Source organism: Pinus tabuliformis, chromosome 9, assembly GCF_031772625.1.
Source record: "Pinus tabuliformis cultivar Carrire ecotype Pingquan chromosome 9, CPIR1, whole genome shotgun sequence".
Taxonomy (NCBI): domain Eukaryota; kingdom Viridiplantae; phylum Streptophyta; class Pinopsida; order Pinales; family Pinaceae; genus Pinus; species Pinus tabuliformis.
Genome location: NC_142307.1, coordinates 1,200,323,815 through 1,200,351,532, shown reverse-complemented (window position 1 = coordinate 1,200,351,532; position 27,718 = coordinate 1,200,323,815). Strand labels below are relative to the sequence as shown.

The following is a 27,718-nucleotide window of genomic DNA, read 5'->3' as shown; positions in this document are numbered from 1 at the left end:
AATTTGGTATTTTTCTCTCCATCCTTGAGCCATCTGACCTTGGATTTTTGATGCCACAATGTCTCTTCTTGTTGCCGTCGTGCTTCGATCTTGGTTAGGAGGGACTTCTCCTGTTGCGCATAATCTTCAGTTCTTCCTTCTGAGATAATGCGTTGTTGCAGTATGTTCATTTGCTTCTCCAGCACTTTCTGATGGTCGAAAATATTCCCAAACTGAGAGCGTTCTAGAATTTGAGCACTTGTTTGAGATGTTTTAACTTTTGCTGAAACTGGAACATCTTGGCTCCTTCTGGGGGATTGAAAGATTTCCATGCATCGATCACAACATCTTTGAAGTTAGGATGTGAGAACCAAAATGATTCAAAGCGAAAGGGTCTATTACACCTGGCACCCAGACGCGACCATTGTAACATTATGGGCCAGTGATCAGAGCCCACTTGAGGCATGATGGAGGCATGAAAGTCCCCCCCTAGATGAATGGCATTGTCCGACATGAGGAATCGATCCAACCTAGAGGCTATCTGCTGTGATCCCCTTCTTTTATTGGTCCATGTATATGTGCCATTGGAAGTCTGTAAGTCCATTAACTGATTTCTGTGTATGAAGTCTTTGAAGCCGATACTATCTCCATCCAACCTCGAACGTCCACCAGACTTTTCCTCCAAAGCAGTGATGGTATTAAAGTCACCACCACAAATCCAAAGGGGAAAGCTCCTGTTAGAGTTGAGCACTGAAATGGTATCAAGAAGATCCAATTTTTTTTGTGATTCTTGTGGAAAATACACATTAGACAGATGTCCATGGATATTGGTCCCAATTAGGTGGAAGGTTGTCTGAATAAAGAAGTGTGAGGCATGGAAATCTTGAAGGTATAGCACTTGAGGATTCCATATGATTGCGAGCCCTCCGGAAGCCCCAGAAGCATCCACAGAGACTAAACGGCACCTCGGCCAGGCTTTATTCAATATTTTTTCCAGAACAATACTATTGCATTTCGTTTCTTGTAGGTAGATTAAAGAAGGCTTGTCTTGCTGGATCATATTTTTTATCATTCGGTGTTTTGCAGGGCCATTCAACCCTCTCACATTCCATGAGACTAACTTCATGGGGAACAATGGGGAAGAGTTTTATAAAACTTGGTCAGCTTGGGGAATCTTCCAGAATCCACCAACATTTCTCCAATAATGATGGTCCTCTGCAGATCCATTTTGCATCTGCGTTTCTTCGTCTCTTTCAGTATTTTTTTCCCATCCCAAGGACTGCCTGCCTGAATACCAAGATATTTGTTGTGTTGTGCTCTGGCTAAAACCACTTCAAGTCTTTCGATTTCCCGAGGGGGTATAGCGCTGAATTCTTTCTGTCTACACACTGCTTCCAGCTTGAGAATATCCAGACCTTCTAGATCTATACTTACTGGTTCCTCCTCCATGAGTATCGGTGTATTCTGTTCTTCCTCCTTTGACTGTTGATGAATACTTAGAGCTAGAGCTGCATCTATCTCCATGTTGGAAGATTGTAGGGCTGTATCTTTATCTTTGTTTTCAGCGGGGGTGGATACGGGGATGCTGATGGGATCAGGGGCCAGGAGCGGATCTGAAGATTTGGGCAGAGGAGGGGGAGAAGAAGAAGATGGATCTGAGGGGGGGATTGAAGGGTTATCCTCCATGTCATTTTGTGAAGTCAGGATTTCAAAACTGTTCCGAGTTACAGGCTTCTTGAGATTATCCGATACAACTGGGGATTTCTTGGCATGCTTCCTTCTAATTGAAACTTTTGTGTAACCCTCAGCATCTTTGCTTGTCTCAGTGACAGGGGTTTTGGACTGCAGATTCAATGGGCAATCCCTGAAAAGATGGCCATGTTCATGGCATTTCCTACAATGAAAGGGAACATGCTCATAGTCTAATGTTTGAACCCATTCAAAATCATCATGAAATAAGCTTACTAAGTCTGTGAGAGCTTTGGCTAGATGCATGTGTACACAGATCCTGGCATATGAGGTATATCTTCGGCATTTTATTTCCTCAGCGACCTTGATGAAGACCCCCAGGTTATTACCTATGTCCTTTAGGATTTCCTCGTTCCAGTATTCCAGGGGAAGAGAGTACGATCGGATCCAAACTGGAGCCCAGTTGAAGTCTTCTTTGTCTGGATTGAACCTCGCAATCCATTCACAAAGGTACAAGCCTGCAGAGTTGAAGATGTACGGACCACCCTCGAAGATGCCAGTTTTGTCCTCTAGACAATTGAAAGTGGCTGTGAAGAAGCCTTTAGGTCCAAGCTGCAGGGTTACTTGACCTTTAGGCTTCCACTTGGAGGCAATCCATCCGTGCAAGGCCTTTTCAGTTGGCCAGAATCCAAGAAACTTGCCTATAAGAGCATGATCCCTCATATATTGGATCTGGCTATTGATACAATGACTGGGGAGTTCTATTTTGATTATTTTTGCAGACCTGGTGATGCATGTTGCAGATAACGCTTTGGGCTTCGACATTGAGCCGTTCTGGTCAGGGTCTTTGTCTTTGGCGGTCGATGGTGCAGCAGCAAAGACCCCATCGCTGTTGATGGCAGGATCAATGTCATGCTCTGCCCGCGGGGAAGCACCGGGACTATCCTGACTTCTTGCGCCTGCCGACTTGTTAGGAGAGGGATCAGTGGAGGGAGAGGGGATCATACTCACCCCTCCAGAGGGCGGATTCATGAAGGAGACGTCAGCGGAGACACCAAGTCCAGATAGTAGTGAGCACCTTGGGGAAGGACAGTAGGGTAACACAACACTTATCATTCATGTTATCTTATATAAAGACCACAATTTGTTGGGCTCTTCGTTTTGTGGGGATAGCCGACTCTGAAGAACGTAACATTTTTTCCTGGCAAGGTTTCCCAGACATCAATTCCTCTCTTTTCCGTTCGGTCTTTACTAATACGATTATAGACAACTTGTCTATCATTGCATTTGGGAAGTCTGCACAAAAATTCCATGAGTGGATGGAGGATAATATATTTTTAATTTTTGAAAATAAGTATTCAAACCACATGAAATTTAATCATATCAAATTCTTTTTTATATATTATATTTTTCCCTTTTTCATTAATGATTTTTAATTAAATATAAAATTAGAATATGCCAATCATATTAATTTTTTAATTAATTATAAATTAAAATATAAATTTTGAAAAGTTATAATATTTTTAACTAATTAAGTATTTAATTTAAAGTACATTTATTTGAAAATTATATTAAGAATTAGATAAAAGTAATAAATTAAAGATAATTTGACTTCAAAATAATTACAATATACAATATACCATATTTTAAAATATAATAAATAAATAGATAAAAACTAGTATTTTTTGGTTGGCCTGAACCTCATGTTTTTATATAATACTTCATGGCAAGGTGATTGTCAATTGAGTTACACTTCATGAACTATTTTTTTTTTTTTTGATATGTGAAAATTTTAAATTATTTCAAATAAAAATTTAATATAAATTTGCGAAAAAAATAAATACAATATAATGATATATATATATATATATATATATATATATATATATCCAAAAACAATAAAATACAAATTCATCAATATATGCATTTTAAACCTTCATTTTTTCTTTCTAAATGAAAAGTCAGAAATTTGATTCTTGCATATGTCTTATACTCACATCTCAATTTTCTTTTCACTATTGAACAAATATATCAAAGAGATAAATAACAATAATTTAATTATTTCTTAGATAATATTTTAGTATTTAATTTTTTTTCTTATTGTAAAAAAACACTACTAATATTGTTATATATATATATATATATATATATATATATATATATATACAAAATGCACTTTAGTATTTTAAGATATTAATTTTTGTTAGGTATTAATATTTTGGTAAAGATTTTCATCTAGTAATTAGAAAACCATAAATGCATTATTAAGAAATCAAGCAATTTTAATAATTGATATCATTTTAAACTAGTCAATAATTACTATGTGATTTATCTTCCTCACTTAATAGAGATATATATAAATAAATTATGAAGGAGATTGAAATAGTACCTCTAGCATAAATTTAAAATTTAACCTAAAAATCCATTGTCACGCTCCTATAGTCACCCACATCGGAGGTTGACTCAACGCACTCATATGGCCCATCACTATAGGTTTGTGGTGCATCATGACTCATTTCATCTCATCAAGTTTCTCAATCCGAAACTACGTGATTCCATACTACACCTCACTTTTTATATTTCATGGTTATTAAAATTCATGAGTTTAACACTAATTGAAATATGTAGATAATCATTCCATAAAATTATGCCTTCACATAACCAATATGTAAATGATATGAATGAAAGTAATCTTATAGAATCAACAACCCAACTAGCGTAACAATTATCAAATATTCAAATGTGTTAAAACCAAGTGAACCCTAGTCTCATATAGCAATTTTAAAAATATAAAAGCACACAATTCATGCAAACATATCCCTATATTTCCTATTTGATTTACTTCCATTGATCACAACTTTGTCATAGATCAAAATCATTTCACTTGATAGAAATAATAGGTTTCTCTTATACATGCAACGTATGAAGAGTTAAGTTAAGTGAAGGAAAGAAATATATTAGAAGTCAAGCGAGTTAGAGTTAAAAAGTTAATGCCTTGTCTAGAAAAGCTAAGTTAAGGAAAATAAAAATGTTGATTTATGTTAAATTGAAGTTAGAAAAGTTTAGTTAAAGTGTCTAGTCATAGTTTGGATGAGGAAAAGAAAGCTAGAGTTCGCATGATTCCATATTTAGAAGGTTTAGTGCTTATATACTTGTTGTCGGGTCATTGTAATGTGAATTAAGAAGAATAACAACAACTCAGTGGATGTATATGAGAATAATCAATATTGAATAGAACTTCTTTATTCAAGCATAAGCTTGTGTACTTATTTGTCTTGCGTTTGCCTGTTTATGTTTGCTTCTAAATAACAAATGGTATTAGAGCAAGGTTTATCAAGGTTTTAAAGAACCAAAGGAGCTAAGTAGGTCATGAGCTACTTCCACTAAGAGACTTGGCTATTGTGAGTAGCCCACAAATCGAAGTTTTCATCCATTGGTCCAGAAGTAAAAACTGGAGCTTGTTGAGAGTTTATAAACCAAACTACTAAAACATTAGGGTGAGTAGCCTACAAAACCACCACGATATCAAGAGGAAAGATCCACCTCCACTCACCAAAGAAGGAGTCTCCATCGTATGTTGTAGCCATGAGCCTCCATAAGGATATTTGTAGAAGAGCTTAGTAAAGTTGCTAGTAGTTGTTGGGAGCCACCATTGAAGTGGAGGTTAAAATGTTTAGTTTTAAAGATAATCAAGTGTATCTAACATTCATTTATAGAAGGCTGACACAACAAGGAAAGAAGATATGTAAGACAAAATAAATATGATAGTTATGGGTCAGAAAGCAAGACTGAAGCAAACCGAGAAAAGAAATCGAAAGGAAGAGCCAAAGTATTTCAAAGAGCTCATAGAGGTCCTTACCATAGTTAGGGAATCTAAAAGTCAAGTAGATGAAGTAGAACAATTCGAGGATGAATGGATCAGGATAGATCTGGTAACACTTCCAAAATTTACTGGTAAAAATATTATTTTTTGGAACTGTCAAAATGAAAAATTTTCTTTGACGTAAAGAGTTGATTGAGTATCAATCTAATAACCCATTTGATGAAGTATGTGATTCCTTAGTATTGGATATTATAAAACATGTATTGGATGAGAAGTACTTGTGGAAGGTAGAAAAAACTACATCTTCCTAGGAAGCATGGAAGACCCTTGACGTAGAATTCAATATAAAGGAAAGTGACATAAAGAAAAAAATTCTATAATTTACAGTTTGTTGAAGAATCAATAGAAAGTTAATTGCAGGTCTGAGAGTAAATAAGCAAGACTCTAGGAGGAAAATAAAGGTTGGATCCCACTCAAATGTGGATGATTGTCATAAAGACTATAAAAATGAAACCCATCATGAAGACATGCATATGAATGAAGAAGACGCGGAAAATATTAGAAAGTGAGAATTTGAAGCCTCTACATGTGAAGTAGAGCAAGAGCATGTAGATGTTCAAGGACCTCACTATAACATGGATGGTGAATCCCACCGTGACGAGACAAATGTGGATGATGATTGCAAAGTGAGTTATGAATTGGTGAATCCAACAATAGACATTGTTGATGATGGTGAATCTTCCAATAAATAAGTGAATAACATGTGTGATCTAGTTGGTATGATTGTAGTTCATGATGACCTCTTTGTATTAGAGTTTGAGGCATTTAAGTTTGAGATAAAAAAGACAATATTTCATATGAAGTAATTGTTTCTAGAGCTGAAAATGCATCTCTCATGAATACAACAACACATGATGAATTTGATGAAGTTGAAATTGTTAATGAGCACATGCATGCTCAAATATCTCACCACAAAGTGGATGAAAATTATGTTGTTGAAATTTGTGGTCTCTTTTTTGAAACAAAGAATCATTGTGGAAATATGGAAAATGTCATATTTGATAAAGAATTGAATGTTGAAGCTACCATTGTAGCAACAAGTTATGAAGAAATAGTTAGAATTGCTCATGAAGCAGTGCACGATCTAGAAACAATTGATGATTAAGAAGAGGATAAAGTGATTCATGATTTTTTATGAGAATATCCACTAACATCATAACAATGGAAGATAGCCTCAATGTAGTTAAAGAGGTAAAGAAGAAAGAAGAAGCAGAGAAATCTCTCACTGCATAGCATGATGAATATGTTTTTAACATTAATTTTGAGTGTGCAAGTAGATAGGACAAGAGTTCAATTAGAGTTATAGCTGAAAGAGAATATAAAGAAAAATATGTAGGAAAGGGCATGGAAGTTTCTGAAGATGAATAAGAAAGCATTGAAACAACCTTTCAACAATGGAGTCAAGAAGAGATCAAATTCTACTATCAAGAAATATGGCAGAAAGAAGATCAAGAATATGAAGCAAAAGAAGCATGGCAAATTTCATAGTTTGAAGATGAAGAGTTGTGGTAGTAGTCGACAAGTGAACAAATATTTCAAGGAGAAGCTATAGAACATGCGCTCTAAAAGCCCAAATTGTTTTTTAGAACAAATATAAAAGAAGTCAAAGAAGAATTGCAGTAGTAGCAAGTGAAGAAATATGGAGCTTACATCAATAAAGCACAACTGAAATGAAGCAGTTTCAAGGGTATAGAATATGGAAGAAATGAAAAAGAAAAAGCTGCATTGTAGAAGGTTTTTTGAGTCAATTTTTTATTGTAAGCATAGCATGCATAGTTGAGTCACAATTAAGTTAAGGTTGAGTCATATGGTCATAATTAAGGGGGAGTTTTAGAAATAGTAATTACTCTTGTATGCATGAAGAGTAGAGTTAAGTTAAGGAAAGCAATTCAAGTCTAATATTAGAATTCAAGCCAGAGTTATAAGGTTAATTCTTTGTCTAGAAAAGTTGAGTCAAGAAAAATAAAAATGTTAATTTAAAGGAAAGTTAGAAAAGTTTAGTTAAAGTGCGAAGTCTTAGTTTGCATGAGGAAAGGAAAGATAGAGTTTTCATGATTCCATATCTGAAATGTTTAGTGTTTATATACCAGTGGTTGGGCCGTAGTAATGTGAATCAAGAAGAGAGAATAACCATAGCTCCGTGGATGTATATGAGAGAATAATTAATGAATAGAAATTATTTATTCAAGCAGAAGCTTGTGTATTTAATTGTCTTGTGTTTACATATAAGGTTAATGCTTTGTCTAGAAAAGTTGAGTCAAGAAAAAGAAAAATGTTGATTTAATTTAAGGGAAAGTTAGAAAAGTTTAGTTAGAGTGTGAAGTCTTAGTTTTCATTAGGAAAGGAAAGCTATATTTTGCATGATTTCATATTTAAAAGTTTGGTGTTTGTATACCTACGGTTGGACCATAGTAATGTGAAGCAAGAAGAGAGAATAATCATAGCTCGATGGACGTATATGATAGAATAATTAATAAATAGAAATTCTATATTCAAGCAGAAGGTTTCATATTTAATTGTCTTGTGTTTACATATAAGATTAATTCTTTGTCTAGAAAAGTTTGTTCAAGAAAAATAAAAATGTTGAGTTAAGTTAAAGGAAAGTTAGAAAAGTTTAGTTAAAGTGTGAAGTCTTAGTTTGCATGAGGAAAGGAAAGTTATAGTTTGCATGATTCCATATTTAAAAAATTTGGTGTTTATATACTTGATGTTGATCCACAGTAATGTGAAGCAAGTCGAGAGAATAATCATAGCTCGGTGGATGTATATGAGAGAATAATTAATGAATAGAAATTCTTTATTCAAGCAGAAGCTTGTGTATTTATTTGTCTTGTGTTTGCATGCTTATCTTTGCCTCTGACTAACAAGAACTTATCTCCCTACACTTTGTCATGTAATAAAATTGTGTCATGACTTGTGCAATGACCCACCCAATCATGTTAGACATTGGGTGATTGCACACTATCCAAACCCATATAAACTTATGCATTTCCCCTCCAACTCCTTCACCAACTCTTCATCTCACATTAGCACTTATAATCCAAATGGTACTTGGTCAAATGCTTGTTTCCTTAGCCAACTCTCTTGTCACATTTACAAGAAATCATTCCAAATTGAAGAAGGTTGCATCCTTCCATTTCAAATGGGTCAATTTTATGTATTACATAATTTTCCCAAATGATAGTTTGGACCAACCCATCTCAATAGTCATTTGTGCTCCTTTGTGCTCACCTGACTCATGTGTTATCCCGCCATGTCCACTCTAGCTGATTCAACTCATTCTAATGGGTGCCTCTCTACATGCTTGCATGCTACCCTGATTCATTTATCTTGTTAGCACTAGGTTTGTACCTTCACAAAGGGTCCAAATGTTTTGAGAATAATTGACAACTTCAACTAGAAAGAGTGAAGGGTTAAGTATTGGGATATGCCATTAATTTTGTATGAAAGGGTAGCATAAAGTTTAGAAACATTTCAAAAGGGTTTATTTATGTTATACCTCAGTTTATCCTAAGTTTTGTAGTAAAAACTAAGCCAATATAATGAACATAGGTGGAACTACAAAATATTTTTTTAGCGCCTACTGGCCGCACTATGAATTATTTTTGTAGTGTCTACATGAATTTGAAAAAATAAAAGTTTTATAATTGCCATGTTGCTGATTTCAAGTTCTTAAATGTTATTTGAAGTAATTTAACCCATGTTACTACTTGATGTGACATATGGAGTAGTTTCCAAGAATTAGAGGAGGGTTTGAAAGCTAAAACCTAAAAACTGTAGTTATTTATAAAAAGGCAGCGCTTAGGGTTTCCAGCTAACAAGTTTGCAGTGCACTTGATAGTTTTTACAACATGTGACCAGGGGTTGGGTATATTTGTAGTTGAGAAATGGGAAAGTCTAGCCATATAAAGAGACATGAACCAGATGGCATAGAGTGGTTCCAATCTTATCAAGAACTCATACCAGTTTTCACCAACGTTGGATGCAAGCCAATTTTTCATCGTTTTAATGGATATAATCTAAGTTGGTGCCACAAATTCATTAATTACTTTGATGGTATAACAACAAAGGTAAGGGATATATAGTTTTCAGTCATTGAGGAGTCTATTGCAAAATCTATACGGTTATCTATTGAAGGAAAATGTAGCTTTGAATTTCTTCTTGAAGGAAAATGCACAAAACCCTAATTAGAGCATTGGAATCCCTCAGAGTATGTTGAATCCTGAATGGACCAATGTTCTAAGGACTGTTAAAATGTTCTTTACATGTGAAGGAAGGTACTCAAAGGTTTATTTATATCACATGATATTTTTATGTCACTTAGCTGGTTTTAGTAAGATGAGTCTGCCATATTTTTTACACCAAAGTTTGCTCAAAATGACTACTAAGGCCAGAACTAGAACTGAGTTGTTTTCTCATGATATATGCCATCATGGATTGATTAAAATGCTATACACCCATGAATTGAGTAAGCATGTAGAATAATTGAGATGGAGTACATGGAGAAACATTGCAATCGTAAAGCAAAAGAAGACTAACGCTAAAACCCCTTGTTGAAACCCTAGCTCTAGAAGCAGAGGCTGAATCTAATCATAAAATTCCTATTCAAGAGACTGCAAAAAACGCTACGAGTGAACCAAAAAATAGGATTTATTAAAGAAAAATAAAAAGGTGTCACAAATAAGTACAATATGGTGAGAAATCAAAGCATATATCAGTAGAAGACAAAAAGGGAAAGTGTCCAAGCAAGAAAGCAGGGGATACCAACAAAGAAACATAATCTAGGGTTCATTACTTTAGAAAACCTCATACTAGACCTACCAATAAGCTGAGGCTAGACTTCAAAGCTAAATTCAACCCTAGACTGAAAGAACCAATAGTTATTAATGAAGAGGAGGATGTAGAATATTCCAAAGGAAAGAAGTTATCTGCAAAGAAAGTAAAGACAGGGTTTGCAAAAAGGACAGGGAGGAAAACCCTAGAAGTTGACAAAGGCATTCAGGAAAGGGGTAAGAGTGTCATAATATCAACAACAGGTTAAGACAATTTGAGCATTCTTGCTCAAGAAGATGAAACTATAGAATATTGAGTATGCAAGTAGTATATTGATATAAAAATAGGGGAAGTTGATGTTTGTTGGAAAAACCTAATTTCGGCATTTGACAGATGCACCCTTTTCTAAGGGTTCTTTTATGTAGGCCTGCGCGCCTAGTTTTCTAGATTGATAAGTGGTTTCCTGTTGTTTGGGAATTTGACAAATGCACCCTTTCCTAAGGTTTCATTTATGCATGCTTGCATGTTTGATTTTCTCGATTAATGAGTGGCTACCTGATGTTTGTGTTGAGAAATCTTGGGGAAACAAGCGTAGGTGATTTCTTTGCTTTGATAATTGTTTTTAATATATTTTACTTTGTTAAATTAGCTTCTTCTTCTTCTTCTTGATTATGGTTATTTTTTTCTTTATCAAATAACTACCAAATCATAAATAACAATAAGACAAAGGACACAATATATAGGTGATCAACCATGACCAAAACCTCTCCAACTCTGAGAGGAAAATCCACAAGAATTCTTTTTCTTATAGAATCTTCAATTGACAAATTACAAAACCTAGACCCTTGACCAATACCCCTCCAATACCAAATCAATTCCTCCCCTTGATGAGCTTCTATTTTGCAAATTCAACTAGCTTTTTTAGTAGCAGCAACTTCTCCTTCAACCTCTTTTTCGAACCTATGACTTTTGGATTGCAATTCAGCCTTACTGCAAAAACCCTAGGCCACACGTGTGGCTGGAATAGGGACGAGTTTGACTTCTTTCTTCATCGCTTGAGATGCAATTTTTTTCTTATCAATTCATCGTATAAGGAAGACCTTCTTCAACCCAAAACTTTGGCTCTGTTGGAGTGACTGCAATCCATTATCTTCTACTGTAAGAGGATTCTCTAATTCTTGCACGTGTGGAACAATATAGTCGAAAAACAAATCTAAAGTTTTTCTCTCTTCCTTCTCCTTTCTTCATTAGGTATTAGGTTTCTTTCTCTATCTTGATTGAACTCTTACTGATGCTTGAGTGAGTGATCCTTGAATGAGGCCAAGTCCTCTTTTATATAAACTTTCTTGAGCCCTCAAATAGGTTGACTTCACCTTCTAGATAGCTTGACTTGCTTCTTATTAGGTCGACTTACATGTTAGCACTTGATGAGGTCTTGGAGGGTCTTTTCACTACAGTTTGACTCACATAAAAATTCTTTACAATATGTAACATGCCCTAATTGGGGTTTTTCATACATGATAATGACTTGTAGACTCAATCACAAGCTCTAGGACTTCACAAAGGGAGATTGACCTAAAAAACAAATTTCCATGCCTTAAGAACAATAATAAATTTATTTTTCTTATTACATCAAATATATAACATCATGATTACATATGTCATTATGAAGAAAAAACCTAGTTATATATTTCAACACTCCCTCTTAACTAGGGAGGTATTCATAATCCATACAAGGTACTTGGAAATTCTCAATCTAAAGAATTATCGCAAGAAGATTCAGATTGGTAACCCATTTTTTTAGCATCAAATCAACCAGCATTGTCACATAGCAAGGCCTTGACTAACAACTATATCTCTCCATAAGATCAGAGCACAATGTTGGTGAGATGAATGACTTATAGACACCACCACGTCACTTAAGGCACATACCCCACTTGGTTGTTCATAGGGTATGTCTTCCAGGTACTATTCTTATCTTGGATTCCTATTCCTAAAAGAATATCGTTCCTCTACGACTACTCTTATCTTGGATATCCTACCTCATCCTCAAAGAGTATTGGATGCTAGATCCTTACCCAATCCTCCATTCTTTCTTCCAAAAGTGAAGACACACATGATGTGTTTATCTCTCCCTCTCAATAGGGAGGATATACCCTTTCCTATTTAGGAATGTACCCAATCTCTTTGTTATCCAAGGACTTGTCCAAGGTTCCTCTTAACCAGGGGCTTGATTTCCAACAACAATGCTTTGGTGGATACCATGGTACCTTCAGCTGCTTGAAGAGATCTTTCTTTCAATGTCATGAAATCCATTTTCAACATTATGGAGCCTTCATCTTTTGGGACTTCTTTGTAGGGAATCAACCATCCATCACTTTCCTTCATGAATCATGTCATACATGTTATCCTTCCCTTCATCAGAAAGCAATCTATTAGTCCATATTTGGCTTTTCTTCATACAACTACCTTTTCCACATCATGTTTCATTTAGGATCTTCCATCCCACTATGAGTACTAGTTGTAGGTGACATCCACAACTCTCTTTCGGTAGTATTGTATCATCCCATGTAAATATTGTCCAAAAAATGAACATCAAATCAAAATTACCTTTCACAATGCCCTTTCATCATCACATCTACTTGTTACAACATCATCATCCTGCATACATATTGACACATCTCTAAGATATTCAATTTCAAGGGTCTTCTTCCTTTCCAGACTTCATTAGATTCTTCATATCTTTTCGATGGAGATGTCATGGTCAATTCTTCTAGTCGTTGGATGTTGATTTATTTTTCTACATGACCATAGTTTCATTTTTCACGATCTCTTCTTCCTTCCTTCACATATTTATATGCATGAACTTCTATCCATGGTTCCTTCATTTTTTTCAACCACCTTATATTCCATATGAGAACATATTATGTTTATTTCATCTATTCAATATGAGAGCCATGCCTTCACGCATCTTTTCTAATGAAAGATATCATTTTCCTTTGACCATACTCATGAGGTAGAGTATCCATCCATGCTATCTGCAACTATATGATGACATGACTTAATTCAATAAACATATGCATACTTAGCTCTTTTCTTCTTTGGCCATCTAGGATTCCTTCAAAAACTTCCTCTCCTTGATTGAGAGTTCTTCAGCCATATTAACATGTTGCATTTCTTTGTCATCATACCATCATTCTTCCAAATTATGAATCCCATACAATGTGGAATTCTTAGCGAGGCACTTGCTTCTTCTAAGAGTTGAACCTTCTAATGAATATTCCAACAAAGGAACTTGATTATCCACATCCTTCAAATGATCCTTCCTATTGATGTATAATGAGCTCTACACTAGAAGAATGTATTATACCAATAAGTACTACTTATGATTTCAATGAGGTTACCAAGAGCTACTTCCTTCTAATGATGACTACCATAGAATTCTACTTTAGCTATATTTCAAGCTTCTTATGATGATGTCATGAGATATGGATTCAATCATATGTTCTTATGATTCCATCTTCTAAGTGGTGAATCTATCATGCTTCTAATGTTTCCCACCATGGTAGATATACTTTACAAAACCTGAAAACAACTAGGTAGAGAAGATTATCTCAATCACAATAGAGATCTTTTACTTCCTCCTTTAATTTCTTCATTTCAGATTCTTCCACTTCTTCGGTGACATGGGCTTCTTCCCTTCCTCTATTGTTGTTTTCCTTCTTGAGTTTAGGACAATTTCTCTTGTAATGCCCATAATCATGATAACCATAACATTGGATTTTCTGTATATCCTTCTTGTTCTTTTTGTGAGGACCAAACCTTCTGAATTTCCATTTCTTCTTAGCCATGGTAGAAAATGCTTGTGCTTGCTCATTTGATCCTCCATAACTTTTAGCCTTGAGCCTGGTTTCTTCAATTTTACACAATGACCAAAATTCATTGAATGTGGTAGCTTCCTTCTTTCCATAGATGCTTGATGTGAAGTTGCCCCATTCCTATGGTAGCGCATTGAAAACTACGGTGGTCATTCCCTTATCAGAAATTATTTCTCCCAAATCTTGTAGTTTCTCTCTTATTTTTGACACCATCATAAAGTATGAGGCTATTCCATCTTCCTTTGATATATTCATCTTGTAGAGTTCTTATCTTAATGATATCACTTCTCTAGCAGTACTTACGAAGAATAATTCTAGTACCTTCTCGTATATTTCTTTTGATTTCTCTAGCTTTGATACATAGGGTATGAGGTGATTTTTGATGTACTCTATAAGGATCCTTTTAGCCCTTAATTCCCCTTTCATATAATTTTCAAGAGCTTGAGCTTCTTCCTTTGGAGGTTTAGTGATTGAAACCTTAACATGATCGATGACTTAGTTTTATATGAGGATCAAATATATCCTCTTCTTCCATGCAAGAAGGTTTGATGACCCAACCTTTGTTGCTTTACCTGGAAAATGAAGTTAGTTTGATAGATTCAGATGTGGACATAAACTCGATAGACTTATCACCTTAACTCTGGTACCATGTTGAGAAATATAGTGGCAAGAAGTATAGGTGATTTCTCTGTTTTGATCACTGACTGTGATATATTTTTACTTTGCTAAATGATATTCTTCTTCTTCTTGATTATCATTAGTGTTGTCTTCATCAAACAACTACAAAATCATAAAGAACAATAAGACAAAGGACATAAGATATAGATGATCAGCTAAGGCCAAACCTCTCCAACTCTAAGAGGAAAACCCACAAGAATTATTCTTCTTATAGAATCTTCAATTGATGAATTCCAAGACCTAGACCCTTGACGAAGACCCTTCCAAGACCAAATCAATGCCTCCCCATAATGAGCTTCTTTGTTGCAAAGTAAACTCACTTTTTAAGCAACAACAACTTCTCCTTCGACCTCTTTTTCGGACCTACAACTTTTGGAATACAATTTAGCCTTACTGTACAAACCCTAGGCCACATGTGTGGCTATAATATTGATGAGTTTAAATTCTTTCTTCTTCGCTTGAGATGGAATCTTATTCTTATCAATTCAGCTTTTAAGGAATACTTTCTTTGACCCAAAACTTCAGATCTCTTGAAATGACTGCCATTCAATATATTCTACTGCAAGATGATGCTTTAATTCTCACACATGTGGAAGAATATAGCCCAAAAATAGATCTAAAGTGCTTCACTCTTCCTTGTCCTTTCTTCACTCTTCCTTATCCTACGAGTATTGTGCAAGAGTGTTTGCAAGAGTATTTCTTGAGAGTATTGTGTAAGATTATTTCCTGAGATTATTGTGCTCAACCCTCACTAACACAGTGCTTTCTCTCCACATCGGCTCAACCCTCATAAATTATCAATCTATAATATATAAAACTCAGTATTAACACCTTCCCCTCAAGATAACTCAGATAGGCTGACTCTCACCTTTATGGTTGCAAGCCACCATGTTGTTGTGTATTGTGAAGATGAAGTGAGATGGTTACATGAGTCATCCTATCCATGCTTAAATTGGTCCACCACATTTTGGGAAGCTCTATCATACCTCTCTACCAAATACATGAGGAGAGGCACATTGGAATCAATTTTTCCATCACACTCCTCCATGATCCACTTAAGTTCTTGATTGTATGGTCACTCACCCCCAAGAATATGTTTTCTCAATCCAAATTCCTCTTTGGCATGCCTATACTAAGGCTGCAAATGCACCTCATCACATAATGAGTATGTGATCTATTAACTTATCTGGTCCTCAAATCATTCTAACATCCTATCATCGATAGTCTTCATCTAAACTTACTTTCAAAATTCGTGTGCATCAAATAACATCTCCATGGATATAATCATTTCCTCCAAGATATCCTGAAGCTTATCAATGCACCACTTTAATACTGCCAATGTCTGTCAATTTCTAGTGTTAGGTTATTCAACTACTTCTCTCCTTGTCTATTTGTGTCCTGTTGACAGTGTTGGATCAGCCAACATTTAGGGGATCTCCGTGGTATAAATTCCCAACTAGACCTCACATCGTTTGGTGTAGGAGTCCCATCCGGTATGATGGCCCAGTTGATATTATCTTAAAGATATGCCTTAGCTCTTGCTTGTCAGCACATGAGAGTGCTATACTTAGTCTTGAAATAATAAGGTACATGTGCCTGGTAAGTCATTAGTGTCACTTGTATCAAAGTTATTTCACTGCAGAGGGGGAGGGTGACAACGAGTCTCAATTCAAAAGGGATTAGTCCCAACTCAGATAGAGACACACCACACAATAGGATCTACACATCTTCCAATGGAGTAGTCTACATAGATGTGGAAGTTACATACACAAAGGTGAACATATAGCACGTACAACACCCAACGGAGTAGTCCACATGAGTACGATGGTAATTATAACAATTTTACAAGAATTATTCTATCTAGCGTCTGACAGAGTAGTCCACACGGACGAGATAGTAATAGCAAAAATTACAACACATATTCAACAATACATGCACTACAATAACCAAAGTAGTTCAACTATCTTAGTACAAGCTAAGAAACACATAAATTATAAGCGTTTAAAGAATAGTCTTAAAAATGAATAAAACACATGCATGAAAATGTCATGGCATGTGATAGGATTCTGAATTAAGCGAAAGTTCCAAGACACATTCGTACACCATACATCACTAGCCCCAGTAGTGGAGTGTTGGAGACACTGCTCTCTCCTCAAAGAAAGGATTACAGACTCTCAGGGCTATGTGGGAGGAGCCAAGGTGAAAAATCCTTTGTTTTATAAATGAGGGGGTATATATAGCCAAGGGTGAAACTGTCCCTTGTGACTGTTCGATTTCCCTCATGACTCTTTCACTTCATCCGTGGGTCTCTTGGACTTCCACATTACATTACATTGATTACAAAGTTATGACCCAAAGTAGTGATGTGGCCGAAGCGACTCATGACACAACTCGACATGACACTGCTAGTATGCACATGCTGGTTGTGTTGTTCGTGTCGAGCTGATGTGTTGTTGAGTGATGAGTGTGCTCATGGTGTACCATAGCTTCACCTCGCATGGAAAAGTGCATAGAGTCTTCAATGGTCTTGGTGTTCGCTTGATGGTTCATGAAGGTGCATGTGTCTCCTTCACTTGCTAATTGGTATGCTTCATCTATTCATCCAACCATGAGCAAGTCTTCTAGCATGCACTCCTTGTTCATACCATTCATCATTGCGCCATGTCTCATTCATGTACGTGATCTGCAATTACTCATGACGAGATGACATCAAATCGAGAAATCCTCTAGTCTACCATGATGCATTGTCTTTCTTTTCCAGGTGCAAGTGACCAAGAGAGAGGACAAGTCTATGAAACAATGCAGATCACATATTAGGTCAGGATGCGAGGCTCTAGGGCACTGTCAGGAAAAGTTGTGTAGAGGTCACTAAGAGGTTGGGTTGAGCAGTCTGGGACAACAGTGACATATGCGGGATATGACTTAGCTGGGAGGCAGAATTAAGCAATTTTTCTAGAGAAGGCAGCGCAGACAGAAGGAGGCATTGGCAATGAAAACTACACAGTTTTCCAGAGGAGGTCGAGATCGAGCTATGGGAGCCTACTGGTCAGAACTGCACATTTCTGGGAGGAAATCGAGCAGGACATCACTGTGAAGTTTCTGGGATGAGCGGGGTGTCAGGTAGCAGGTGGATTGTCAATTTAAACTGTGCAGTTTTCAGGAGGAGTGGAAATCAGGTGAGCAGGGGGACTTCCTGACAAGACTGCACAATTTCTCAGGACAGTGCAGTGGCAGGCAATAGGTGCCTGTCCCTCATGTCTATGCAGTTTCGTCAAGCAGTGCAAGCAGACAGGCTGGACAACTTCTGTGCAGTTTTGGAGATGAGTGGAGCCCTAGGTCCCTACTCAAGTCAAATTCTCTAGTTGACTAGTGGGAGGCTTGATGGATAGGCTTACGGGGAGCACAAGTGAGATGTATTATTGGGAAACTTATGCATTTTTCTAGGTGACAGTTAGCCGGGTTGATTCTAGAATTGTGCAATTTATATTGCTTGGAGGGTAGCGTCAATATCTACGCAATTCTAGGAAACAGTGCTTGGTCACTGAGGGCTAAGACTATGCAATGTAGCTCAATGGTGGTCTAGTTGATGGAGGGTGATCTGGTCAATAGATTTTTAGAAAAATGGCTAAGTGTGTGAGCAAGTGCACTCGTGTATGCATGACCTTGCAAACACAAACTGAATATGAATCGATGACAAGACACCTCAAACTAGCAATACAACATGTCTCAATGTGACTGTCTAAAGGTTAAGAGCGACAAGTGCGACACTTAAGATAGATCATTGAATGACCATGACAACACTTGAACGACATTTTTTATGACTTCATGTGTGAGTGCGATAGATGTTTACATAGCGAACAGAACTCATACACACAAAGAAAAACCTTCAACATCACCAAAACAAGGTTGCAAGCATGACATAGCAATAACCATGCGGAAGATGACAATTGGTCAAATAAGAAAAAAGGAAGCAAGACATGTAGAGGAAATACATGAAATGACTTTTTTGTGTTTTCACACATGCATGTTACTGAGGACAGGATGATATGACAATGGCAGGTAGTCCTACAAACTCAACTAAGATGTGTACTTTGAAAGGTGTTCTTTACTTACCATACTTACCCTCAATATGACCATGCATCTGACGGAGTTTGCATGTGGTCCTGATCCTTTACCATCAATTAGTCTCTTGTTCCTTCTCTTCAAATCCTTGGGAGTGATCTTAGCATGTCATCTTTTCGTGTAGTCACTGAGAGATAGATCAACACAGTTTCAGTAGGCAGTGACTACTGCTAGGATGAGGCCATGGGAAGCCCATCTGTGCAGTTTCTACATGCAAGACAGATAGGGAAGCTTGGACAACACTGTGCAGTTTTGAGGCAAAAGACACTGCTACGGGATCGGGTCCTGGGAGGACACCTCTATGCATTTTCTAAGTGCAGGGAAACCTGAGCAGCTGAGAGGCAATACTACGTAGTTTCTCGATGCAAGACTTTGTTACAGGATGGGTTCTTGGAGGACACATCTGCGTAGTTTCTCTTTGCAATGCAAATTGAGCAGCTAAGAGAGAATACTGCGCAGTTTCTGGAAACAATGGGTTCTGTCTGGGGGAAGGACACTAGACGAAACCACTATGTAGTTTTTCATGCTAAGGGAGGCTGGGGTCTTTGCGCACTATGCATTTCCAGTAGGAAAGGAAGAAATATTGAGGGTTGCAGAAGCAAAGTGTGCATAGTTCCAGGAAGTTAGATGAGGCTAGGTTGCTTGGGAAATGGCTAAGTGTGAGATCAGTGACACAAATGTAAACAATGATAAGACTTGATTATTCACATGAACACTTCGTAATACAATATAGACCATCTATAATGTATAAACCATGCTCTTCTTGATGTGAGAACCTCCGTGACAAGAGTGCATGAAGTGAGTGTGAAACGTGTCTATGTGATGATAACAACTCATACTCACCAGTACAACATACGATAAGGAATATTCACCTGAACCTCAAAGTCAAATCAAATCAGAGTTGAATAAAATCCTAAAGGCCAGAATCGTATTTCATGTTAGGCATTCGAAATGGGTGTCCAATTTAGTGCTTGTTAGGAAAAAGAATGGTGACATTCGTATATGCATAGATTTTAGAAATTTGAATAAAGCATGTTAGAAAGACAACTTCCCATTGCCAACCATGGAACAAGTGCTACAGTTAGTAGCTGGTTCTGAGCTCATGTCTTTTCTTGATGGGTTTTTAGGATATAACCAAATCCCATTTCATCCAGATGATATATTTAAAACCACGTTCAGAACTAAACGGGGAACATATGCTTATCATAAAATTCCTTTCGGTTTGATTAATGTAGGTGCCACATTTCAGAGAGCTATGGATATAGCCTTTAACGTATTCATTAAAAAATCAATTGTTATTTACCTGGATGATATCGCAGTCTATTCCAAGAAGAGAAGTATCCATTTGAATGACCTCAAGTAGATCTTTGAACGATGTAAAAAATATGGAATCCCGCTCAATCCAAAGGAGTCTTATTTTTCCTTAAGAGAAAGTAAGCTTTTAGGGTTTGTCGTATCAAAAAAGGGTATTTATATTGATCTAGAAAGGGTTAAGGAAATTGAGAAAATACCCTTACGCCCTAATAAGAAATCCATGTAGTCCTTCTTTGGTCAAATAAATTTTGTGAAAATATTTGTCCCTAACTTTTCACATATAGTTTCACCTTTATAGTCTATGATTAAGAAAAATTCAGTTTTCAAGTGGGGTCACAATGAAAGAGAAGCATTTGATCTAATCAAACAAGTTATTATCAACAATCCCTCCCTAACAACTCCCAGTTTTTCCAATCATTTTATTTTATATACATTTGCATCAGAAACATCATATGCTTATGTTTTAACACATCTCAACGATCAATGGATTGAAGCACCAATTTTGTTTTTTAGTTCAAATTTACAAAGCACCGCGTTAAATTACTCTACTGTGGAAAAATAGGTCTTTGATGGTTTTAAGTTAATAAAGCACTTCAGGCCATTTCTCCTTAAAACTCACAACAAAATCATAGTTCCATTCCCAGAAGTAAGGTAATTACTAGTGCAAAGGGAAGTAGGAGAAAAAAGGGCCAACTGAGTAACTGCGCTACAAGAATATCATGTCGAAATTAGACCAGCTAAAATTGTTAGAGGTCAAGGTTTTTGCAGAATGTTAGTTGGAGCATCCAACTTACCAGTAGAAGAAGATTCAAGTGATGATATACAAATATCTGAGGTAAGCCTCAACGATACTCAATATGAATATGCTGATATCATATTTTATTTAAAAGGTGGATATGCCCCTATGAAGCTCAGTTACAAAAGAAAAAGGGCTTTGAGATTAAAAGAAAAGCAATACGAAATCATAATTTTTTTTTTTGTTTAGAAAAAATTATGATTCTGTTTTACTAAGATGCCTTGAAAAATCTGAGGCAAAAAAGGTTTTGCAGGAACTCCATGATGGACTAGCCAGTGGACATTTTGAAGGAGACACAACAACAAAAAAATCCTGCATGCAGGCTATCACTAGTCAACCTTGTTGAAGGATGCACACAAATATGTAAGGAAGTGTAAAACATGTCAAACTGTTCCTAGAAGACAAAGGAAACTCTCATTGCTATTACAGTTGGTCAACATTAAACAACGATTTGAACAATGGGGATTAGACATAATAGGTGAGATTGTTCCTCACTTTTCAAAGCAACATAGATACATCCTTACAACAACTGATTACTTTACTAAATGGGTGGAAGCAAGTCCACTAAAGGTAACCAATTCTGAGAACATTATCAAATTTATTGATCAATTTATCATTACCAGATTTGGTCTACCAATTGCCTTGATGTTTGACAATGCATCTTATTTCACAAGCAACACTATGACAAAATTCGCTATCAAAAGAGGTTTCAAACTTAAGTATTTTGCTAACTATTATCCTAAAGGAAATGGTTTATCCGAATCAACCAATAAAAACCTAATTAGGACCATTCAATGAACTATTGATCAGAGTCAAAGAAACTAGCATAAATGTTTAACATTTGCTTTATGGGCAGATTGGATAACACAAAAGGCCTCAATAGGCACTTCTCCATTTAATCTGGTCTATGGGAAAGAAGTTGTCCTTCCTACAAATGTAGCTATTCCCTATCTAGCCCTAGTTCAATTTAATGAAGAAAATCCTTCTTATTCTTTACAATTAAGGCAATCACAAATCCTCAAACTCGAAGAAGAAAGAGAGGAAGCCAAAATCATACATGTCCATCATCAACAATTAGTTTAATCTTCTTTTGATGCACATTCTGTAAGTCCAAAATCGTTTCAACTTTGAGACCTTGTATTGAAGTGGGATAAAGCATTCGATGAAAAAGGTAAGCATACCAAATTCCAAAGAATGTGGCTTGGACCATTTGAGATTGTAGAATAAATTGGCCCATCAACATTTCTATTGCAAGATTTAACATGCAAGAGAGATTCTCTGCCTGTGAATGGGCATATTTTAAAGAAATATTTTTCATAGGAGATAACCTCTTCTATCTCTTGTACACTATAGCCTTTACTTTTCCTAGGAAAATGAAAGTTAAATAGTATTTACTTTTGTCCTTACAATAAAAATCTCTTGAAATATTTTGATTTTTTGCTTTTATAAGTAGAGATTGTTAAGGAAATAATTATAACATTTGAAAATTAACTAGGTTCTATCTCTCTGAAATTTTCTTGTTTCCACCAAAATTATTTATTCTTTGAGAAACCTCCAACTTTATAAAGAAACTTTTGTTCTATTATTAGTCAAGAAAATTATCTTTAAAAAAGTAAAGACTCTTTGCAGGTAAGCATCTTCAACTCTATAATTGTCATCCAGGAACTCTTAAGGAGTCAATGATTCTCCCCATCTAGTAAACTCTTCTCTTTTTAGAGTGTAATTCTAAAGTATACTAAAACTTAAAAGATAAGAGGTCTCATCAAGAGCCTGCTTACCATGTTCATATGGAAATAATAATCCGACATTACCAATACTGCATATCAAAACAGGGTAATGGCTTGAGACTATTTTAATCAAAAGACAAGGAGTCTCATCACGAGCCAACTTGTTGAGTTGAATTATAACCAGTGAATGGTATTGTCACTGTTTGGCCGCAAAACCAAGACAATGACTTTTAAGTAATAAAAAAGGAAAACAAAATAAAAAATAAAAAATAAACTTATAAAAAAAGGAAAAAAAAGAGGAGAATAAGTATATGATTTTGAATTTATCTCTAAATATTGCACTCTTATTTGGATGGGACATTGAATCATTGATGGTTAAAAGGTAACCCTATTGAGGCTTTAGATGCTTACTGGCAGCAGAGGCTTTACCTGTGACAAATGAGTACATCTAAAAGCTAATCTGCAAGAGACCCTTACTTTATATTTAAACTAAGTAAAGACTGATATAGAAAAAGGAATTTTCATTTTGAAGAGGATATCAAATGAATTTTAATTTTAATTTTATTTTATTTTTTAATTTTTATTTATTTTATTTTATTATTTTTTTTTTTTTTTAGAGAAATGTTACTTAAATTAATTTTCATGCAATAACTATTTCCTAAACTATCTTTATTTTAAAAGTTTTAGAAATTTCAAAATTATAAGAGATAACTAGTTCTTTGAGTTAATCACCAGTTGTTGTACTGTTCAACAACCCCCCATTTATTATATTAATAGTTAGTATTGTATTAATAAATGGGGACCCTTGATTTTTTTTTCAAAAAACTTAGTAAATAAGAGCTTGCCTTTTGAAACCATTTGGAATAAAACTTTGGATAAACTTAAGATATCAAACCAAGTCACTTTGTGATTAGGCATTCTCGCTTTATCACAAATCACAGGATCCGAAATAACAGAGGTTAGTTGTGAGTCGAAATCCGTGAAATGAGATAAAAGAAACCCCCTGAAAGACCCAAAGATAGCATTAAACCTTTTATAAAACTTAAGGCTTAATATATTCTTTAAAGTATTTATCACAATTGCATCGCAGCTTTTATAAGGGCACAAAACGTAAAAAACCATAAGAAAATATGAAATTCGATGTGGTTTGGACCCGACGGAATATTAACACTATTATAAAACTTCAATCGGGTCCAACATATCATAAATATCTATTTTAATGAAATAACCCTCCGCATAAAGGAAACACACTCTAAAAGGTAAAGGATATGCCACTCATCATAAATTGAAAAACATTAAAGAAACTTTGAATTTCTCTATTGATAATCTTCGATATTGCAATTTGTGATTTGCAATCTTTCCAATATTGCGATTTGCTATCTTTCCGATATTCGTGATTTGCAATTTGCGATTTTTGCGATCTTTTCGATATTTGCGATTTGCAATTCATCACAATTGCAAGATTGGTATCACACATAACACAAACCAATTTGAAACATCATTTTGAAACTTGAATGTGATATTTTGACAAGACATAAAGAAAATCTTGTATAGGCCGTAATGCATAGTTAATGAGGTTTAAATGCATTTATTCGTTTAATGGCTCGGGATGATAGATATATTTTTTATCCATGTTTGAAATAAAATCTCTATCCTTATGTTCTATCATAATTTATTGTGCTAATTGTGTTTCCACTTTCACTTACCACTCTACATTTTTATCATGTTTTCTCCATTTGTCTGAATTTCAGGAAGTTTTTGAAGGAGACATCGCTCATAGAAATGGTTAAGAAAGGAAAAAAGATCTCAGAGACTAGTGCATCTGAGGAATCAGACATGCAACCACTCTTCTTTGATACCACCTGTAACAAAGATGGCGGGACTACATCTTGGGAGGAAATGTATAATTTATTGGAGGAAGAAAACCCAAGGCCCCTGGAAACTAAAGCAACAACAGATGCCACGAATTCATCCGATGCTTCTTACTTCGAAGCAACATGTTATTTCCTACACAAGATAGTTGCAAGACTGAAAATCTTACCATACATGGATATGGTAAGATGGATTATTGATAATGTGGATATTTTGGATAGAGTGTTTAGAAACTCTAGGCACGAAGTCATGGGGTCATTCAAACCAGACAATTTGATCCAAATGTACCACCTACCATAGCCACAAAAGATCTATGATAGAGATTTTATTTAGAATTTCTCTAGAGAAAATGAAGAATCGATGGAAGTTATGCAGAATTGGAAGTCTGGCTCAAACAAGTTCAGGAAGGAGAAAATTGGTATATACCCTATTGCACCTCTGTTGGCCCCACACAATTTTGCAGCTCCAAACTTATGTAGGCTATTCAGAAAACCTGATACCACCATGTTTTCTATTGAGTGGGTTCCTTGATTCATTCAATTGTAAATGCTATGATTATGAACCAGAGTACTATTTTGTTGGACAATTTAGCCATGGCCATTAGAGAATTCAAGTGTAATAGAATTGTCTCCACTCGGGTTATCCCTCCCTTTTACATGAGTGCTTATGTCATGGATGCTCTATCTTTTTGCTCACATTTTTCAAACCTAGGTTGGAAATGGAATTTGAAAGATCCTGCACCATCCGTGTTTACCATAAAATTTTGTGGGAATCACAGTTTGTCTCTTTATAAAATTTGTCATGGCGCCATGTTGCCAATTTATCAGACATTTTTAATAAGAAAGCCCCCAGGCTTTCAGATGAAGCAAATATAGACATATTTTTAGTGGAAAGATGGTTTAGTGAGGAATTATTTACTTATATCAAATTTTTTTGGAGTATCAAAGCTCCCCATGTTCTTCCACATTATGTTCTAGATAGATTACTGGCAAGAGAGATTGCTTATTAGACATTGGGTGATGGTATAACCAAAACCCTAAAAGAGCAGAAGAAATCCATCTGGCCAACCTTCCCATTGCAATTATGTGCTTTCGCGTTGCATGATCTTGGGCATGCAACAAAAGAAATACAAAACATCACGTCTCTAAACCTGGCTACCATGCCAGGCAGATAATATGACCCTAACAAGATCGCCAATAATTTCACTTCTATGGTCAAAATCGGATAATTCATTCACGACGATGATGAGTTTGATGATCTCTTTGAGCAAGCTGAGACATTTTCACAGGTTTTACATTTAGCATTAATAAAACTAGACCTAGCGGACCTCAAAGAATTCCACATAAGGCTCAAACAGGTCCCTTTGGACCTGTTACAAATCGAAGAAGTGAGAGAACCTACTCCCAGTGTAAGCCTGGAGGAGAGTTCAAAGCACAATTCTAATGAGGAATCACAAGAAAAGTCAGTTCAAGGTTCATAACACTTTGAACACCAATATGAGAATAAAGAAGGAAGCCCCAAGGCAGACCTTGAACATGACACATAGAAAAATCTTGAAGAAACGACTGAAAAGGTCTCAACTGAAGAGCACATGGAAACTAGTTTCGTACAGGTTCAAATAGAAATGATACCAATCATCAATCTGGAACAGGAGTGGGAGAAATTTAATAAAAAGCTCCAAATAGAGACCAGTCTTGAAGGGACTTCTAGATTCTAGACTCCACAACACACTCAGTAGGTTATAAATCCAGAAACAACGATACAAGAAATTGTAACTACTCAAGATATTGAAGTCATCCTGGCACACCCAACTTCAGAAATTGTTTTAAAGATTGAGGAAATACCACCACTGGACATATTCTACAGCCCAACACATAAGGTTGTAGTAAAAAGGAAAAGGAAGAAAATAAAATTGGATGTATTGATAACAACAACTCTTGGAAGTGAATCAATGGAGGTAGTATGGAAAGACACCCCCATTGATCCATCATAAAATCTTACAAAGCTATCGCAATTTGTGGTGCCTATGCAACTGCAAAAATGGATAAGGCAGCAGAAATTTGACTTTTTTTTAAAGAAAAAGAAGAAAGAGTTCAGCTGCTTGAACAATAACTTGAGCAGGAAAGACAGAGCACTGATAGGCAAGTGGAAATACAAACGGCAAAGCTTCAACAAGATTTTGAGCAAATGACAGTACAAAAATAGACATACATTGCAGAGAAGAACGCAAAGATTCACCAAATGCAGGCTATATTGGATAAATTCAAAGACAACCATCAAACAAATGAATTCATTAAAGAGGCACTTGAATTAAATTCTCTTTTGGCACAACAATAAGGAATATTTTGTCAAAGAATCTCATTGATCAATCCCTATTGTGAATAAAGAGATAAATTAAACAACCAAGTAATTGATTAGAGATTAGAATATGATGAGATAAATAAGAGGATATAAGAATTCATTTCTTGGCAAGAATCTAAAGAAGGTAAAAAGGCTGATCTACCAAAGATCGTGGAGTCTCATAAGGACATCTTATTCACAGATTGGGACATACATTTGAAAAAAGCTGAAAGGGAAGCAACAAGAATAGCTAGTAAACAAGATCATTGAGGCTATCAACGAAAACCACAACACTGCCAATCTTGTCAAAGAATGAAGGCCAAAATATCTCCCAGACATTAAACAGTTAGAATAACAGTGGAAATAAACTGCCCAAACAAATTCAGAATCAATCAAACTATTGTCTAAGCTTAACTGAGAAGCCTACTAGTGGTTTCCAGTAAAATCACACAGTCATTGGATGACTCTATGCTGTTTAACCAGTTCTGCTCAAAAGATGGTGCCACCTCTCACTGGTATTGTATTCATGGGACAATTAAGATCTATAATTGGCCATCCTCCCCAGGTTAAGCCAATGATAGACATCTGCGAGCTCAAGGACCGAATGGCTAAATATGACCATTCAATTTGAAGAAGCTTGTCATCATTTTATTTTATTTTAGTTTTT

The 27,718-nt window shown here is 35.7% G+C and overlaps 2 pseudogenes; both read left to right on the top strand.

Annotated features, from left to right (window-relative positions):
• LOC149152843 (vacuolar cation/proton exchanger 1a-like) overlaps window positions 1-27,718 on the top strand; it is a 198,678-nt pseudogene that overhangs the window by 27,139 nt on the left and 143,821 nt on the right.
• Window positions 17,985-27,718, top strand: part of LOC149152844 (uncharacterized protein At1g01500-like) — a 55,936-nt pseudogene continuing 46,202 nt past the window's right edge.